Source organism: Myotis nattereri (assembly GCF_964212035.1).
Source record: "Myotis nattereri genome assembly, chromosome: 5".
Classification (NCBI taxonomy): Eukaryota; Metazoa; Chordata; class Mammalia; order Chiroptera; family Vespertilionidae; genus Myotis; species Myotis nattereri.
Window position 1 is genome coordinate 38,510,617 of NC_138080.1, and position 7,206 is coordinate 38,517,822.

Below are 7,206 nucleotides of genomic sequence, written 5' to 3' on the forward strand. Positions count from 1 at the left end.
GATTCAGATTTTCTCTTGATTTAACATTTCTTGCACTTTAAGTACTTTTAGAAATGAAGAAGAATATTGTTTTCTTTAACTAGTGGAAAACATTTTTATATTTTTTTAACATGTCCTTTTTCAGGAGTTGATATTTGATTAGAATTAAATGATAAAAAATAGCCCTTAAAAAGAGTCATTAGTATTAGGAGAAATAGATTTGAACTAGCAATACTATAGTCTGAGAACAGGACAGAATGTAAGTTCTTTAAACAGTGTTTGTGGAAATTGATCCCAAACGAATGAAATTATTTGATTCAAAAATATTTACTAGGAAAAATGGGGGAGAAAAAGAGAAGATAGTCTACTGTATGTTCTGTACTTATATATATTTTTAATTTCTTTATTAAGTTATTACATATGTGTCCTTATCCCCACATTACTCCCCATCTCCCCCACTATACTTTTAAAATCTATTGTCTTTTCATTTTTGTTGTTAAAGACTACAGTTAATAAAGTAATCAGAGGCTAATCGGCCTTTCTATGTCCCTTTTACCAACCTTCCTCGTAAGAGTAAATGCCGAGAACAGGCTCAAGCTCACGTCATCTTTGGTTCCCTCCCTAGAACTAAGGAATAGAGGCTTTAGAAGGGGGCGAAGGGGGAATTAGGACTCAGAAATTAAATATACTGATCTCTTTCTCTAAAACGCATGGGAATCTTATAAAATGTAGATTTTTTACGGCACTGTTCTCACCTTTGCAAAGTAGAAGAATAAAGCAGGTTTTCTTAAAAGAATTTTTAAAATGAAGCAAAAAAAAGAATAAAAGAAAAAGCAGCAGTCTAATGTTTTGAGTTGGTGTAACAATTTATACGTGGACGTTGGAGACTTCCATATAATTCTTAGTGTTATTTAGAGAACAGCAGCTTGAAGGGTTCTGATGCCTTGTGTGTCTTATCCAGACTTTATTAGAATGTTTACAAAAGGACTCACTTCATAACTCACATCCTTTCTTAAAGCAGTAACTATAAAGCCGCAAACATATGACAGATGTGTGTCTGTGTGTCTTTTCTGCCTTGTTTAGGCTTTATAGGAAGTTTTTTTCTCCTTTTTAAAAGAAAATCATTAGTGGAGGATCATTTCACATTAACATGCTTTCTTTTGTTTGGTTTTTTTAAAAGCTTGCTTAAAAACTGTATTTTCATTAGACCCATCAGAGAAAATAGTGTATAAGTTTCTGTATTTAATTTAGGTCACTCGAGGCTAAATTCACATTTACTACATCTTATGGTAATAAAATACCTTTCAACGTTTTCACCATATTTTATACTTTGCTCTTTCAAAGACTTTGTTTTTTTCAAAGTTTCTTGGCCCCTCCCCCCCCCTTTTTTTGGTACTTCAGCAAGGTGAACATCTGATTGAATAGAGTTTTTATTTTTAAAAACAAAAATATGTATATATATATATATATATTAAAAATATGGGTTCCAGAATTTCTTACATTTAAACATAGGATTATTTAACATGTATATATCCAATATATAACTAGTAAAAACAAAGCATGAGGGTAGAATAAGTGGGAAAATAAATACTGAATACTAGACTTTGTACACACAAAAGTCCAAATGTATTTATTCATGATATTTTGTAAATATCTTTTATATTGCAGATGTTGCATTAAATATTTAAATTTTACAACCTAAATTACACTATCAGCTATTTTGATTACCTGCTTTTCAGAAAGGGATTGCTGTACCACATGTAATAAAATTGCACTAATTCATATTCCCCTCATTTATCCAAAGACTGGTTTAAGTGAAATTAATTAGTTTTACTAATTAACACTATTCTTGAAATTAGTAAAATTTAGAGCAAAATAAGTTTGTTCAAATAGTTAAAATAGTAAAAAAAAAAACAAAAAAACAAACCACTCCTTTCTTTTGTGAAAATATTTGTTTGTATCCTTAGTGCAAAGAAAGGAATGGAAATTTTAAAAATGAGTGTTTTCTAGTTGGGACATAACATATGTTCTTTCCCTGTACAAGCTTTTCTATTAATTATTTAAGTTATGTGTTAAATTCTAATGGAATAAAATGTTTCATTATCGTATAATTATAATATAGTATCATTATAATACTTCCTTATATATTTTAATCTAGTTAGATTTATTAACAATTCTTTTCCTTGTAAATGTTAATCTATACTGTATTTTGGAACCATAAACAACCATTTCTTAAAACATAATACAGTTTTGACTTAAGACAATTCAACTGGTTTTTAGCTCTGCCTCCTTCTTCACCAACCCCATTTTTTCCTTTCTATTTCTGCATTTTCCATTTTCTAGGAAAGAGTTTTTCATCATTTTTATTATTGTGATTTCATTCATAAGGCTTCTACTTTTCAGATCTATTTCAAGGTTTTCTCTTAGTAAATTCTTCTTGGATATTAATAAAGTGTCAGTTTGTATCTTGCTTTTGGAGCTGCTTGATGGTGTAGAGGGCAGTTTTTTAAAATTTTCCTAACAAGATTATTAAGAACCTTCCAATTAACTAAGCCCTCCAGACTTTTGATAATTCTTCAGTACAAGGGGATAACAGTTCCTGGATGAACTCATGTACAGCAAACAAATACACATTTTAAACAGGGAACTTTAATACAAATAATAAGATGGTTATAATGATTTTAATGGTCACATTAATGTATTTCATCACTAATTTATAATCATGAAGTATTTTTCTGAGAAATTTCAGTTGCGGTTACTTGAGACATATAATTTACTTATAGCATATGCATTGTTACTATAATTACTCTTATGGATTTATTTCTGAGGGTTTTTGTAATCAAAGGGAAAAAAAAATCCATCAACAAAATGATTTCTCATTTTCCCCAATGGATGTTTTGTGAAGAAAATCACAACAATATTATGAAACTGAATCAAAATGATGAATCTTCAATGTGTATTTTTTCTGTTTGTTTTTCCTCAATGCATGTTTTTAAGCCCATCTAATTCTGGAGACTATCCTCCAATACTTCTATTTAATAGTTTTAAAGTTTCTAGTCATTATATTCTAAAAATAAAACCAATGAAACACTCCCATGTTAATCTATAGTTATCATCTAAGTCAATCCCTCCATTCATTCATCCATTATTACCTACCTTGCTATCTATCAAAATCAATCATTTGCTAATATGAAAAAAGTATTCAAGTCTTCAAAATGTCCTGAAACATGACTTTTCTTTGCATTTCACGTCAGTAGAACTACATTTGAGAGAAATGCCACTATGGCCCTATAATTCAAAAGCTTCACAAGAAGTAAAAGTACTTTTATTTTAAATCATATGACATATAAAAATATTTGCAATGAGTAGGTTTTATTCCAACTAAATTATTGTTAGGTTTCTAGTTAGTACCTGATGTCAAAGTAAAACTTCAAATGTAAGTGGTACAAAAGGAAAAGTTACCTGAAACTAGCCAATTGATTATTATGAGACCTGCTTATTGTCTTTCCCCAGAAGCCAAAAGCCATCATGTTGACTGCATTATTTTATCATTATGTATATTTTTCTTATCCTTAAACATAGATGCGTTGTAAGAATGGCATCTTGGTAAAAGATAAAAGACATTGTCAACTTTGTCCAACAGTTGAAAACAATTGTAAAAATGTATTCTCATTTTGAATTTTGATCATGTGCCTTTGTATTGCTATAAAAAGGCTAAACCCTGCTGCCTGTTACATTGCTACGATTCTTCCGTCCGAAGACAGGACTGTGAAAATCTGCAATAGCCTTCAATGTGACTTGATGAATAGCAAGAGAGCTTGGTGGAAATGTTGAACTCCTTCATGATTAAAAAGCAAACCTTTAATGTAGTTTTTGTTTACCATGTCATAAGTGCAGCGTTGGAAGTTACTGCCAAAGAGTCATTGGAACAGGCATCAGTAAGGCAATGTCAGCCAGCCAATGCTTTGAAAATGATTCAGTTCCTCTAGCCTTATGACTAAAATAATATCCAGTGGCTCCAGCCCCAAGCCTGGTTAATGCATCTGTCCAGAACACATAATTACTCGGTCATAACATTCCCCCGGCCACCAGCCAACAAACCAATCAGCATTTCTTCCTAACTCACTAGAATTTTTGCTGTGTCAAACTGTTTGATCTTTAGGTAGTAAAAATGCAAAAAATGGAAGGACACTGCACTGGAAGGTTTTAATTTGGAATAGCTTCTCATGGAAATTAAATTTGAAGAGAAACATGTTTTTGTTGTCATGACTAAAGTTTGAGATTTTAATTTGGTATCCCTTTGCATATTGTGTAGTTTATTTTTTTTAAATTATAAGCTAACATTTTTAGTCATTTCAGTGAGGAAATATTTTAGGAACAAAATAACGGCAAATATATCTCCGGTTACTATTAAAAATGATTTTGTTTCCCAAACATAAACAAATATAGTGGCGCAAATTTCTGTTAACATAAACATTGTATGTGCATATATTTGTATACGTGTGTATGTAGAATTCCTCATACTATCTTCAGAGGGCAATTACAAAAGCATATATGTATTCATATATATATGTATGAATATGTGTAGTTGAGATTTTTACACAAGCTCATTACATTAGAGTGATTACTAATGAAATCCTTGAAATTATTATAGATTCATTTACATTACTTCTCATATTTCCACAGACTCATCTACAAGGTTTTAAAATAGATTACAAAAATAATTTTTATGAGGCAAAGAGGGTATGTGAAATTTGAACTTGGTTACAAAGAAAAAATTGATTTAAGCTATCAGAGGAAGCAAGGAAAAACACTCCAGTTAGAAATGTAACGTGTGGGAAGAAATGTAAGTGTGAGAGAAAACAGCATGGCCAGGAAAGTGTGAGGAAGTTCATCTTTCTGGAGTGCAAAGGGCATGTGAGAGAGTCATGTGAGGTAAGGTTGTAAGGCTCTTATGAGTCAGGTTATGAGTGTTCTTAATATGCAAAATAGATGCAGAGATATTAGAACTGATAAGTTGAAGAAAGGGAAATTCTTCAAATTCATAAACGCATGAACATATTTTCCCAATGACTTATCTCCTCTCACCTTCCTTCTGTAACAGAATTAGATGGCAATGTGCTCATTGGATCAGATTCCTGGCTCCATGTTTGGTATAAATAGAAATAAGTGTGGAACGTTCCCACAAACAGTTGGTAAAATCACTATAGCATCACTTCTTTATCTCAGGCACATATTGACCTCTGAGGGGCCAGAGCCTGGAAGATAAAAGATAGTGTCATGGCATTCATTTTGCCTTCCACATAGTTGGTTATGGAGCACTCTGGCGGGAGAGCGCAGGAGGAAAGAATGATGCATGTACAGAACATACAAACACCGGCATGTAAGTGCGTGATGCTTTCTGCCCAGCTTCCCTCCTGCTCTACTGTCTCTTCATGCACATTTGTGTGTGGGCATTCACATTTACAATTCATGTTCCACTGTATTTCTCAGGTGCTGTTCACAGTACTGTTTGCAGGTTAAAACTTTGAAGTATTAACCAAGATACTGTAATAAATGACAAACATGAACCATCTCTAAGACACAACTGCTTTCCTTTTTAGTGATTGACATTTTATATTTCCAAAGGAGACTTGAGCTTCCACTACTGTTGATAAGGTTAGGCCTACAAGGCAGAGTGAGTCAGCGAAGAGAGTATGTGGAGTCCCGAAGCTGCTGCTACAATTTCAAATCTGTATTTTTATGTCCAACTATATCCTTAGAAGTCAATTTAGTCTGTAAAGAACTCTTGCTTAAAGGATTATTGTACTTAAAATGATAAACAACTTTAAGAAATTACTTTATCTTAAGGAAAAAAGATAGTGTTCACGAATTACTATTGTCTCTGCTATTAATAAACTCTACCTAGTGATTTCAGAGTGGATATAAATATAGAAATTTCTATTTTGAGGTAATGGAATTCATGCTCTAAAGCAGTGCTGCCCAATAAAAATGGAATAAGAGCCATATATGTCATTTTGAAATTTGTACTGGTTTAATAGCCACATTAAAACAAGTAAAAAGAAACAGATGAAATTAATTTTAATGTTTTACTTAACATTACAGAAAAATAGCAAAATAATATATCCATAATATTATTTCAACATTTAATCAATTAGCAATATTAACAAGATATTTATATATTTTTAAAAAGTTAAATTCTCTCACCCTGGATGGTTGGACTGTTGTCTTGTACACCAAAAAGTTGTGGGTTCAATCCCGGTCAGTGTACATGCCTGGATTGCAGGTTCCATCCTGCTTAGAGCACACACAGAAGGCAGCTGATCAGTGTTTCTCTCACATCTATGGTGCTCTCCTCTCTCTCTCTCTCTCTCTCTCTCTCTCTCTCTCTCTCTCTCTCTCCCTCCCTCTCTCTCTCTCTCTCCCTCCCTCTCTCTAAAAAATCAATAGAAAGCATATCCTCGGATGAAGATAAAAATAAATTAAATTTCTAAATCGAGTGTGTATTTGATATTTATAACACACCTCAATTTAGACTAACCATATTTCAAGTGTTCAGCAGCCACATGTGTCTAGTGGCTACCATATTAGACACACAGCTCTAAAGTGAGAGAGCTGAACACATGATTACGGCATGCTAGCTTGGAGGAACATTTGAAATTGATGTATACCTCTGTGTTCTAGTCCTCAGAGCAACATCGCAATGACATTCCCCACAGAAGGCTTTTTTCAGATACTTAATTCATCTGGATTTATCTACATACTTACCATGATTTTTATTCTTTATTTCTTCTTGAATTTCTGAGTTTCCTCAGAGGTAAATTTTATTCAGCCTGAAAAATATTCTAAATGCAACTCTGTTGGAGATGAATTCTCTCAGCTTTTGTTTGTCTGAAAAATGTCTTAATTTGATCTTCATTTTTGGACGGTATTTTTTTGCCATTCATATATATAAAATTTAGGTTGTTATTTTATCTAAATCATTTAAATCTAGTATTTTTGTTTTTCTTTTGCTTGTGTTGTTTCTGTTGAGGAGTTAGCTGTTAGCCATCAGGCTAATCATTGCTTTTGTAAGGTAATCTGTTTTTTTTTTTTTTTTCTTTTAATTGCTTTCAAGATTTTTTGTTTGTTTGTTTTGGATTGGTTTTCTGCATGATTTTCTTTCTTTTTTAAAAAAATCATCGCCTGAGGATATGTTTATTGATTTTAGGAGGAAAGGAGAGGAAG